Below are 13,563 nucleotides of genomic sequence, written 5' to 3'. Positions count from 1 at the left end.
GGACCAATTACTAGAGCTCACGCACGCCAATTAAATTATCAGGTACTTTCATTTCTTGGTAATGATTCTAATGTTCATGAGAATATGATGCTGTCTAAATTGAATACATTTGTTTTGCTTACAAATGAAGGGCCTGGCATGGATAAGAGGGATGAACACTGGAGCAAGACCAAGCATGGAGATGATGGCATACGCAAGGGGAACAAGAACGGAGTTACAAGTGATGATTTCAGGACTTTGAAGCCACCATAATGAGTGCATGAGCCTTGGATGAAATATACAAGATGCCACTTCATAAATTTCGTCCAGAGGCTATTCTAGGTGCTGCGTCACCTTATTATTGGGCCAGGCCCATGTAATTTCAAAATACTTAAGTATAGGTTGTTTTTGGAGTCCATATGTGTGGGGAAACAAGAGTTAGGTTGGTTTCGGACCCCTCCTCCAAGGGCCACGAAATTCCCCCCTCTTTCTCCATATATACAACCCTTAGGGCATCGTTTAGACTTTGGGCGTTTTGTTTAAATTAAAAGTTCGCCATAGCTACAACTCCGCGTACTTCGTTTGTGTTCAACGACCAGACCAAGACGTCACAAAACCCCACCTTGATCAGTAAAGCTTTCCTCTTATATTCGCAATATCCTGATTGCAATATTAGTTTCTTGCTTGTTCTTTGTTTTCTTGCAGGAAATAGACCCTCGTGGTCAGGTTGATCGTGCTCCGGTGTGGTTAATAACCTCTCGGAGTTGGTTTAGCGATTGCTAAGGCGCGACGTCCTCGCACGTTCGTAGTCGGATCGTCAAAGTCTACTCCATCAAAAACGATAGCCACCATCTCATCGAAAGATGGGACACCTTTGCCTCTATCAAGTGGTATCAGATTTCCAGGTTGCTCGGTGAGATTTTATAGTTTTTCGTAGTTTAGATCGAGTCTGTTCTTCATACCTACAGTCCACGAAAAAGCCAAAAAAATAGGGTTAGTTCATCATATCCGAACCAATCTGAGCCTTTGCATAATATTTTTAGGGTCTTGCTTTGTTGAATTCGCGGTTGCATCGTCGTGTCTAGTTGCTGGTCTTAGCGTCTAGTCCTTTAGAGTTTTGAGTTCTGTCACAGTTTGTCACGCCGCCGCCGCACCATCTTCATCGCTGCTGCCATATCCCACGACCGCTGCCATATACCACCACCGCTGCCATATCCCACCAACGCTGCCATATACCACTGATCTGTATCCATATACCACCACCGCTACCATATACCACCACCGATCCGTATCCATATACCATCACCGATCCGTATCCATATACCACCACCGCTACCATATACCACCACCGCTGCCATATCCTACCACCATATATTCACCACCAGTCCGAGTTCCTTTCATATTAGGTTTGTTTTTTAGACCCATCTATTTTCCTATTCATGTTTCCTTGCCTGAGTAGGTTTCGAAAAAAAAGAGTCTGGAGACCCCCGGGCAGTTTTTAGGCCAAAATTTCAGCGACCGAAAATATTTTTTCCCTATCCTGTTTTTAGGCTTTTCTGAGTCTTTTGATACACTCGGCATCATAGTGATTTTTTGTCGCACTTCTCGTCGTTGCCCTGATTTCCAAAAAAAATAGTCAAAAAAATTTCGTGCCTATCCTGTCAATTTGACTTGGGAAGAGTTTTGAGACACTCGCCATTATTGTGATTTTTCGCAAAAAAAAGAGGAGCGCAAAAAAGAGCGAATTTTTTTCCAGAGTGGGCTTTTCCCTTGTTTCTGTGCCGCGCCGTGATTTTGTTAGTGTTCTAGGCTCGCGTCTCCTAGGACCAGCACAGTACCGTCGTTGAGCGTTTATTCAACTTTGCATCTCTGAATTGATTATTGCTGACCCTTTTTGCTACCATATTATAAGCCTTCCCAGCTCCACATACATCTACGTCGTGCGTTTGACTCTCCCTGGCAATCACTCTATCCAAGCTTTTGAGAGTTTTGACTACAACGGTTGCCGATCACCACCTGCTCCTTGGTAAGAATTGGTAAGATTTTGAGATTCGCTTGACGGATTTGTGACACACCGGCACCACTTCCTACTAGTCTGTAGGATCATATTCTTGTGTGTCTATTACTGCTAACCATGGCAGGATCACAAGCCGACGAGACTGACTGGGAGAACATGACGAACAAAGAGTTACATGATAAGTTTCAGCAAATGATGAGTGGACATGTGGAAGATGTGCTAAACAGATTTGTAGAGGCCATGGAGAAGATAGATGGCATTGAGAAGGCGTTCGAAACAAAGCTCGATAACAAGTTTAATGAATTGCTCGCGCGTCTTCCACAACCACCGCCCACTGCACCTGTTGCACCTCTACAACAACAACAACAACAACAACATCGCCTTCCAAATCAAGTGGGACGAGCACAGCGCGTTCCCCTTGAGCCTGGTCAAACTTCTGGTGCCGCTGTACCTACTGTTGATCTTCTGTAGCTCCTGTTGCTACTGCAGAGGTGGAGGACCATTACGAGGATGAGGTTGATCAAAATCAGAACTACGTGCAACCACCAGCACCACCACCACTAGGTCGTCCTCATGCATATCATCGCAACGGTAGGGCTGCACCACCTGAGGTACAAGATCATGACCATCTTCCTAAACTAAAATTGAATATTCCACCATTTAAGGGTAGATATGTTGCTGATATATATCTTACTTGGGAGTTAGAAACTGAACAACGATTTACATGTTTACAATATCCTGAGGAGAGACGTGTTCCTGCTGTTGTTTGTGCTTTCACTAGCTTTGCATGTGTTTGGTGGTCTGAACATTGTAGATTATATCCTATTCAGCTACTTGGGCTGCTTTGAAAACTGCTATGCGTACTCGTTGGGTTCCACCATATTATCAATGTGAATTACTTCAAAAACTGCAGTGTTTAAGACAAGGAAAAAATTCTGTAGAAGAATATTATCAGGAATTACAAACTGGCATGATTAGATGTGGTATTGTTGAGGAGAATGAGCTATGCTTGCACGTTTTATGGGTGGATTATATAGAGATTCAAACCATTCTAGAGTGTAAGGAGTATAATAATATCACTCGTTTATTCCATCTTGCTTGTAAAGCTGAACGTGAAGTGCAGGATCGACATGCATTGGCGCGAACTAAATTTTCTGCAGGTCGACCTTCATCATGGACACCACATGCATCCTCTCCTTCCACTGCACCAGCACCTCCATCAGGTGCCACCTCCAGCCGTGATACAAGAAAGCAGACACAACCACCACTATCTGCCAAGAGCACACCTGTCGGGCCTGCACAGAGCTCTTCTTCTTCCATGGCATCAACAGGGCACACAAGTGATATTATTTGTCGTCGTTGTAAGGGAAGAGGTCATTATGTGAGAGAATGCAAATCTCAGCGTGTGATGATTGCTACTGAGGATGGTGGGTATGAGTCCGCTAGTGACTATGATGAGGAGACTTTGGCTCTTATTACACGTGAAGAACACGGTGGAGATGATTCTGAACATGAGACGCAATACATGGATCCTGAAGATGCTGACGGGTATGAATGTTTAGTTACTCAACGTATTTTGAGTGTGCAAGTCACACAAGCTGAGCAAAATCAGAGGCATAATTTGTTCCATACAAAGGGAGTTGTGAAGGAGCGTTCTGCTCGCGTCATCATAGATGGAGGGAGCGGCAACAACTTGGCTAGCATGGAGATGGTGGAGAAGCTATCTCTCACCACAAGACCACATCCACATCCTTACTATATCCAATGGTTCAATAAAAGCGGCAAGGTTAAGGTAACACATATTGTTCGTGTGCATTTTAGTATCTCTACATATGCTAATTATGTTGATTGTGAGGTGGTACCCATGCAAGCATGTTCCTTATTACTTGGTAGGCCATGACAATTTGATAAAAAAAATGTACACCATGGTAGAAACAATCAGTATACTCTTGTTCATAAGGATAAACATATTACTTTGCTTCCTATGTCTCCTGATTCCATTTTGAAAGATGATATTAATAGAGCTAATAAAGCAAAACAGGAGAAAAATAAGAGTGAAAATCAGATTGTGGCAAAAGAATTTGAGCAACAAACGAAGCCTGATAATCAACCATCTAGTGTTGCTTCTGAAATTAAATTGAAAAGTGCATGTTTATTTTGCCACCAAATCTGATATTGATGAGCAAGATTTTAGCAAATCTATTTGCTATGCTTTTGTGTGCAAAGAGGCATTATTTTCATTCAAGGACGTGCCTTCCTCTTTGCCTCCTGCTGTTACTAACATTTTGCAGGAGTTCGCTGACGTCTTTCCACAAGACGTGCCACCAGGATTACCACCTATTCGATGGATTGAGCATCAGGTTGACTTAATTCCCGATGCATCGCTACCCAACCGTGCACCATACTGTACCAATCCATAGGAGACGAAGGAGATTATGCGTCAAGTCCAGGGGCTGCTCGACAAAGGTTACTGATGTCTACTACACAACCTTCTTCTTGTAGACGTTGTTGGGCCTCCAAGTGCAGAGGTTTGTAGGACAGTAGCAAATTTCCCTCAAGTGGATGACCTAAGGTTTATCAATCCGTGGGAGGCGTAGGATGAAGATGGTCTCTCTCAAACAACCCTGCAACCAAATAACAAAGAGTCTCTTGTGTCCCCAACACACCCAATACAATGATAAATTGTATAGGTGCACTAGTTCGGCGAAGAGGTGGTGATACAAGTGCAATATGGATGATAGATATGAGTATTTGTAATCTGAAAATATAAAAACAGCATGGTAGCAAGCGATAAAAGTGAGTGTAAACGGTATTGCAATACTAGGAAACAAGGCCTAGGGTTCATACTTTCACTAGTGCAAGTTCTCTCAACAATAATAACATAATTGGATCATATAAATATCCCTCAACATGCAACAAAGAGTCACTCCAAAGTTACTAATAGCGGAGAACAAACGAAGAGATTATTTTAGGGTACGAAATCACCTCAAAGTTATTCTTTCAGATCGATCTATTCAAGAGTTCGTACTAGAATAACACCTTAAGACACATATCAACCAAAACCCTAATGTCACCTAGATACTCCAATGTCACCTCGAGTATCCATGGGTATGATTATATGATATGCATCACACAATCTCAGATTCATCTATTCAAACCCATAACAAGTACTTCAAAGAGTGCCCCAAAGTTTCTACCGGAGAGTCAAGACGAAAACGTGTGCCAACCCTTATGCATAAGTTCACGAGGTCACGGAACCCGCAAGTTGATCACCAAAACATACATCAAGTGAATCACGTGATATCCCATTATCACCACAGATAAGCACATGCAAGACATACATCAAGTGTTCTCAAATCCTTAAAGACTCAATTCGATAAGATAACTTCAAAGGGAAAACACAATCCATTACAAGAGAGTAGAGGGAGAAGAAACATCATAAGATCCAACTATAATAGCAAAGCTCGCGGTACATCAAGATCGTACCATCTCAAGAACACGAGAGAGAGAGAGATCAAACACATAGCTACTGGTACATACCCTCAGCCCCGAGGGTGAACTAATCCCTCCTCGTCATGGAGAGCGTCGGGATGATGAAGATGGCCACCGGTGAGGGATTCCCCCTCCGGCAGGGTGCCGGAACAGGTCTAGATTGGTTTTCGGTGGCTACAGAGGCTTGCGGCGGCGGAACTCCCGATCTATACTGTTCCTTTTCTTAGAACCCCTGAAACAAGGAAAAAACAAAAACTAGCACTGGGCTCTAGGTTAATAGGTTAGTCCCAAAAATAATATAAAAGTTCTTAGTAAAGCCCATTAAACATCCAAAAGAGATAATATAATAGCATGGAACAATAAAAAATTATAGATACGTTGGAGACATATCAGCATCCCCAAGCTTAATTCCTGCTCGTCCTCGAGTAGGTAAATGATAAAAACAGAATTTTTTACGTGGAAAGCTACCTAACATATTTGTCAATGTAATCTTCTTTATTGAGGCAAGAATATTCAGATCCATAAGATTCGAAACAAAAGTTTAATATTGACATGAAAACAATAATACTTCAAGCATACTAACAAAGTAATCATGTCTTCTCAAAATAACATGGCCAAAGAAAGTTATCCCTACAAAATCATATAGTCTGGCTATGCTCTATCTTCATCACACAAAGTATTTAATCATGCACAACCCCGATGACAAGCCAAGCAATTGTTTCATACTTTTAATGTTCTCAAACTTTTTCAATCTTCACGCAATACATGAGCGTGAGCCATGGACATAGCACTATAGGTGGAATAGAATGGTGGTTGTGGAGAAGACAAAAAGGAGAAGATAGTCTCACATCAACTAGGCGTATCAACGGGCTATGGAGATGCCCATCAATAGATATCAATGCGAGTGAGTAGGGATTGCCATGCAATGGATGCACTAGAGCTATAAGTGTATGAAAGCTCAATAAAATAAACTAAGTGGGTGTGCATCCAACTCGCTTGCTCACGAAGACCTAGGGCATTTTGAGGAAGCCCATCATTGGAATATACAAGCCAAGTTCTATAATGTAAAATTCCCACTGGTATATGAAAGTGACAACATAGGAGACTCTATATCATGAAGATCATGGTGCTACTTTGAAGCACAAGTGTGGTAAAAGGATAGTAGCATTGTCCCTTCTCTCTTTTTCTCTCATTTTTTGTTTTTGTTTTTTTATTTGGGCCTTTTTTCTCTTTTTTATGGCCTCTTTTTTCGTCCGGAGTCTCATCCCGACTTGTGGGGGAATCATAGTCTCCATCATCCTTTCCTCACTGGGACAATGCTCTAATAATGATGATCATCACACTTTTATTTACTTACAACTCATGAATTACAACCCGATACTTAGAACAAAATATGACTATATGAATGCCTCCGGCGGTGTACCGGGATGTGCAATGAATCAAGAGTGACATGTATGAAAGAATTATGAATGGTGGCTTTGCCACAAATACGATGTCAACTACATGATCATGCAAAGCAATATGGCAATGATGGAGCGTGTCATAATAAAAGGAACGGTGGAAAGTTGCATGGCAATATATCTCGGAATGGCTATGGAAATGCCATAATAGGTAGGTATGGTGGCTGTTTTGAGGAAGGTATATGATGGGTGTATGATACCGGCGAAAGGTGCGCGGTATTAGAGAGGCTAGCAATGGTGGAAGGGTGAGAGTGCGTATAATCCATGGACTCAACATTAGTCATAAAGAACTCACATACTTATTGCAAAAGTCTATTAGTTATCAAAACAAAGTACTACGCGCATGCTCCTAGGGGGATAGATTGGTAGGAAAAGACCATCGCTCGTCCCCGACCGCCACTCATAAGGAAGACAATAAATAAATAAATCATGCTCCGACTTCATCAGATAACGGTTCACCATACGTGCATGCTACGGAATCACAAACTTTAACACAAGTATCTCTCAAATTCACAACTAATCAACTAGCATGACTCTAATATCACCATCTTCATATCTCAAAACAATCATAAGGAATCAAACTTCTCATAGTATTCAATGCACTTTATATGAAAGTTTTTATTATATCCCTCTTGGATGCCTATCATATTAGGACTAGTTTCATAACCAAAGCAAATTACCATGATGTTTAGGACTCTCAAAATAATATAAAGGAAGCATGAGAGTTCATCTATTTCTTCAAAATAAAACCACCATCGTGCTCTAAAAGGATATAAGTGAAACACTAGAGCAAATGACAAACTACTCCGAAAGATATAAGTGAAGATCAATGAGTAGTCGAATAATTATGCAACGATGTGAAGACTCTCTAACATTTAAGAATTTCAGATCTTGATATTTTATTCAAACATCAAGCAAAACAAAAGAAAATAAAATGACGCTCCAAGCAAAACACATATCATGTGGTGAATAAAAATATAGCTCCAAGTAAAGTTACCGATGAACGAAGACGAAAGAGGGGATGCCATCCGGGGCATCCCCAAGCTTAGGCTCTTGGTTGTCCTTGAATATTACCTTGGGGTTCCTTAGGCATCCCCAAGCTTAGGCTCTTGCCACTCCTTATTCCATAGTCCATCGAATCTTTTCCCAAATCTTGAAAACTTCACGACACAAAACTCGTAAGCTCCGTTAGTATAAGAAAATAAATCACCACTTTTGGTACTGTTGTGAACTCATTATAAATACATATTGGTGTAATATCTACTGTATTCCAACTTCTCTATGGTTCATACCTTCCGATACTACTCATAGATTCATCAAAATAAGCAAACAACACAATGAAAACAGAATCTGTCAAAAACAGAACAGTCTGTAGTAATCTGTATCAAACGCAAACTTCTGGAACTCAGAAAAATATGACAAAATAGGAAGACCTATATAATTTGATTATTGATCTACTGCAATTGGAATCAGTATTTTATCACTTTCTGGTGATTTTTAACAATTGTTTTCGTGAGCAGAAAGTTTCTGTCTTTTTCAGCAAGATCAAATAATTATCATCCAAGAAAATCCTATAGGTCTTACTTGGCACAAACACTAATTAAAACATAAAACCACATCTAACCAGAGGCTAGATGATTTATTTATTATTAAACAGGAACAAAAAGCAAGGAACAAAAATAAAATTGGGTTGCCTCCCAACAAGCGCTAATGTTTAACGCCCCTACCTAGGCATGATGATTTCAATGATGCTCACATAAAAGATAAGAATTGAAACATAAAAAGAGCATCATGAAGAATATGACTAGCACATTTAAGTCTAACCCACTTCCTATGCATAGGGATTTTGTGAGCAAACAACTTATGGAAACAATAATCAACTAGCATAGGAAGGCAAAACAAGCATAACTTCAAAACTTTAAGCACATAGAGAGGAAACTTGATATTATTGCAATTCTTACAAGCATATATTCCTCCCTCATAATAATTTTTAGTAGCATCATGAATGAATTCAACAATATAACCATCACATAAAGCATTATTCTCATGATGCACAAGCATAGAATTTTTATTACTCTCCACATAAGCAAATTTCTTCTCATGAATAATAGTGGGAGCAAACTCCACAAAATAATTATCATGTGAGGCATAATCCAATTGAAAACTAAAATCATGACGAAAAGTTTCATGGTTATCATTATTCTTAATAGCATACAAGTCATCACAATAATCATCATAGATAGCAACTTTATTGTCATAATCAATTGGAACCTCTTCCGAAATAGTGGATTCATCACTAAATAAAGTCATGACATCTCCAAATCCACATTCATCAATATAATCATCATAAATAGGAGGCATGCTTTCATCATAATAAATTTGCTCATCAAAACTTGGGGGACAAAAAATATCATCTTCATCAAACATAGCTTCCCCAAGCTTGTGGCTTTGCATATCATTAGCATCATGGGTATTCAAAGAATTCATACTAACAACATTGCAATCATGCTCATCATCCAAGGATTTAGTGCCAAACATTTTAATACATTCTTCTTTTAACACTTTGGCACAATTATCGGAATCCTTATTTTCACGAAAGACATTAAAAAGATGAAGCATATGAGGCATCCTAAATTCCATTTTTTGTAGTTTTCTTTTATAGACTAAACTAGTGATAAAACAAGAAACTAAAAGATTTGATTGCAAGATCTAAAGATATACCTTCAAGCACTCACCTCCCCGGCAACGGCGCCAGAAAAGAGCTTGATGTCTACTACACAACCTTCTTCTTGTAGACGTTGTTGGGCCTCCAAGTGCAGAGGTTTGTAGGACATTAGCAAATTTCCCTCAAGTGGATGACCTAAGGTTTATCAATCCGTGGGAGGCGTAGGATGAAGATGATCTCTCTCAAACAACCCTGCAACCAAATAACAAAGAGTCTCTTGTGTCCCCAACACACCCAATACAATGGTAAATTGTATAGGTGCACTAGTTCGGCGAAGAGATGGTGATACAAGTGCAATATGGATGATAGATATGAGTATTTGTAATCTGAAAATATAAAAACAGCAAGGTAGCAAGCGATAAAAGTGAGCGTAAACGGTATTGCAATACTAGGAAACAAGGCCTAGGGTTCATACTTTCACTAGTGCAAGTTCTCTCAACAATAATAACATAATTGGATCATATAAATATCCCTCAACATGCAACAAAGAGTCACTCCAAAGTTACTAATAGCGGAGAACAAACGAAGAAATTATTGTAGGGTACGAAACCACCTCAAAGTTATTCTTTCAGATCGATCTATTCAAGAGTTCGTACTAGAATAACACCTTAAGACACATATCAACCAAAACCCTAATGTCACCTAGATACTCCAATGTCACCTCGAGTATCCGTGGGTATGATTATACGATATGCATCACACAATCTCAGATTCATCTATTCAAACCCACAAAAAGTACTTCAAAGAGTGCCCCAAAGTTTCTACCGGAGAGTCAAGACGAAAACGTGTGCCAACCCTTATGCATAAGTTCACGAGGTCACGGAACCCGCAAGTTGATCACCAAAACATACATCAAGTGAATCACGTGATATCCCATTATCACCACAGATAAGCACATGCAAGACATACATCAAGTGTTCTCAAATCCTTAAAGACTCAATCCGATAAGATAACTTCAAAGGGAAAACTCAATCCATTACAAGAGAGTAGAGGGGGAAGAAACATCATAAGATCCAACTATAATAGCAAAGCTCGCGGTACATCAAGATCGTACCATCTCAAGAACACGAGAGAGAGAGAGATCAAACACATAGCTACTGGTACATACCCTCAGCCCCGAGGGTGAACTACTCCCTCCTCGTCATGGAGAGCGTCGGGATGATGAAGATGGCCACCGGTGAGGGATTCCCCCTCCGGCAGGGTGCCGGAACAGGTCTAGATTGGTTTTCGGTGGCTACAGAGGCTTGCGGCGGCGGAACTCCCGATCTATTCCGTTCCTTTTCTTCGAACCCCTGAAACAAGGAAAAAACAAAAACTAGCACTGGGCTCTAGGTTAATAGGTTAGTCCCAAAAATAATATAAAAGTTCTTAGTAAAGCCCATTAAACATCCAAAAGAGATAATATAATAGCATGGAACAATCAAAAATTATAGATACGTTGGAGACATATCAGTTATATACGTGAATCCCTTAGTCCTTGTGCTGTTCCTATTATTCTAGTGCCGAAAAAGGATGGTACATCGTGTATGTGTGTTGATTGTAGAGGCATTAATAATATTACTATTCGTTATCATCATCCTATTCCTAGGCTAGATGATATGCTTGATGAATTGAGTGGCTCTACAATATTCTCCAAAGTTGGTTTGCGTACCGCTCCCCATGGCGTCCTCTGATCTAGATCATCATGGAAAGTATTTTGCATTGGGATTTTGCTCCTGGGCTAGCCCTTGCAGATCAGGTGAGGAAAAGGTTTGGATCCACCGTTCATTTTTCTCCTTCGCAAGACTCCAAGGAATTCTTTCTAGTGGTCTTCTTCTCTTCGGCATCATTCAATCTCTCTGTGGAATCTGTTGGAGTGGCGCTTCAATGTTGTATTGGTGGTATCAGCTCCGGGTTTTGCGTTGCTAAGCTCAATGCTCGATCATTTCGCTTCTCTGTGGCAAATAACAAGGTTGGGCATTTCATCTATCGCCTCAAGGATCGTGTCTGGCCTGATTTCGTTTGCCATTTCCATCTGTTTAATGGTCGTTTCTCAAGAGCCCCTATTTTGACTTCTGCTTGGCATGCTGATGAAGAACTTTTGGATATTGCTACCCATCGGCCGGTTGCGCTTAAATCTTCTTTTAAGTTCCTTGAACGTGGCTCAGCTCTGGATGTTAACTCCAAGGAGGTTTTATGCAAATTTGGGTTAGTAACTATTGATCATATGAAGTTCTCTAATGCAAATGATGCTGAAGCATCCTCCTCATCAGCATCCAGGAATCCTTCTGATTTTCAGTCTATGCGAGATCACGTTATGGATTTGGATCATGTTCATGCTCAACCCATGCAGCTTTCCGACATTCAAAACTTTGGGCCTTCCTCACCGGCAACGGCGCCCGCTGATCAAGCGTCATTAATTGAGCATTTCTTGCGCCAGGCGGAGTTTGAAGAGCGGCAGGATTTACTTTGTATTAAATTGGGACAATTTAATTGCCCTATATCGGTGCCTTATCCCCCACTGCCACAATGCTTCCTGTCGTCGGCCTTCAAATATGCCCCCCACATGTTTCGTGTCCCGCGAGGCTCTCGGCCCGGCACAAAGCTGACCTGGCCCAGGCCCAATACTCTCACAAGGAAATTCAAGTTTTATCGCAAAATGGGCGGCCTGGTGCTCTCGATGTTTACAGTGGGGTCACCAAAAATCGACTTGCCAAGCTAGATTAATTTGTATTAATTGCTCCGCTCTGGGACACAAATCTGCTAATTGCCCCTCAAAAGGAAACAATCTTCTTGCCCATCCTAATGATGTTTCTTTCAGCAACTCTATTTCTGTACCCGCTATCTCAGCTCCTACCAATTTACTAGCTTCCAAGCCAAAGCCGAAGCAGACCGTCCGATGTACTATCTGTGGATTCTATGGACGCGTGGAGAAATCCTGTCGCAGGCTGCGTTTTAGCAAAAAATGGATGTGGAGACCCAAGGCTATTCACTCGCACACCCCCACCCCTCACGGTCCAACTTCTGCCTCGGTTTTCCCAGCACCACCGCAGCGCCCAGTCCCATCATCGCCCCAGACCCCACAGCCCAGCTCCGCCACCTTAGCCATGGCGAACTACCCCCTGAACCTGGTGCCGTTCTTGCCGCCGGGCTTTGCCGTTGAACCTGGCCCTGCTGATCGTCTGGTTTGTAGCGGGATGGTCGTCGGCCCGATCCCTCCGCTCAACCATGATTTTCTTGTCGTGGCAGAGGCCAGCGCCTACGTCCCTCTGCATCGCCGTGCGGCCATCCGTGCCATGGTCGAGGGCTTCCTCCATGAGTCCCATCTCTTCACCACTGAGTCCAGTGACCATCCTTTCGGGATTGGACTCTTCGGCTTCGTCGACTCGTTCATGCGGGATACTGCTGTCAACACGCCTCTGGAGCTGGAAGACGAGGATCTGCTCATCACGTTTGTGCCCCACAATGAGGCGCTCAATCGCCGCACCACCTCCTTTGGCCCTGAGGTTTGGCTCATGTTCTTTGGTTTCCCCTACGACTATCAGACTGATTACTACATCACCAAGGCTTTGGGTGGATATGGATCTTGTCGTGGAATTGTCACGGCAGATGTCCTCGCGCAAGGACTTAGTCGTGGAGCCATCGCCGCTAGGAAGCTTAAAGGGGTTAAACGAGGGTTATACTGGTTCGGCCCCTTACGGTGAAGGTAAAAGCCTACGTCCAGTTGAGGTGGTATTACTTAGGGTTTTGGTGACCAGGGAGCTTAATCGCTATGCTCGGCTCTCGATCTGTTGTCTCTCGTCCTGAACCGCCGCCGGGTCATCCCTTTATATAGAGAGGTTGACACCCCGCGGCTCTTAGAGTCCCGGCCGGCTTATAACAGTATCCGGCTCAGACTCTTAACTACTCTT

Source organism: Aegilops tauschii, chromosome 7 (assembly GCF_002575655.3).
Source record: "Aegilops tauschii subsp. strangulata cultivar AL8/78 chromosome 7, Aet v6.0, whole genome shotgun sequence".
Classification (NCBI taxonomy): Eukaryota; Viridiplantae; Streptophyta; class Magnoliopsida; order Poales; family Poaceae; genus Aegilops; species Aegilops tauschii.
The sequence above is the reverse complement of the archived record's forward strand: the minus strand, read 5'-3'. Positions refer to the sequence as shown.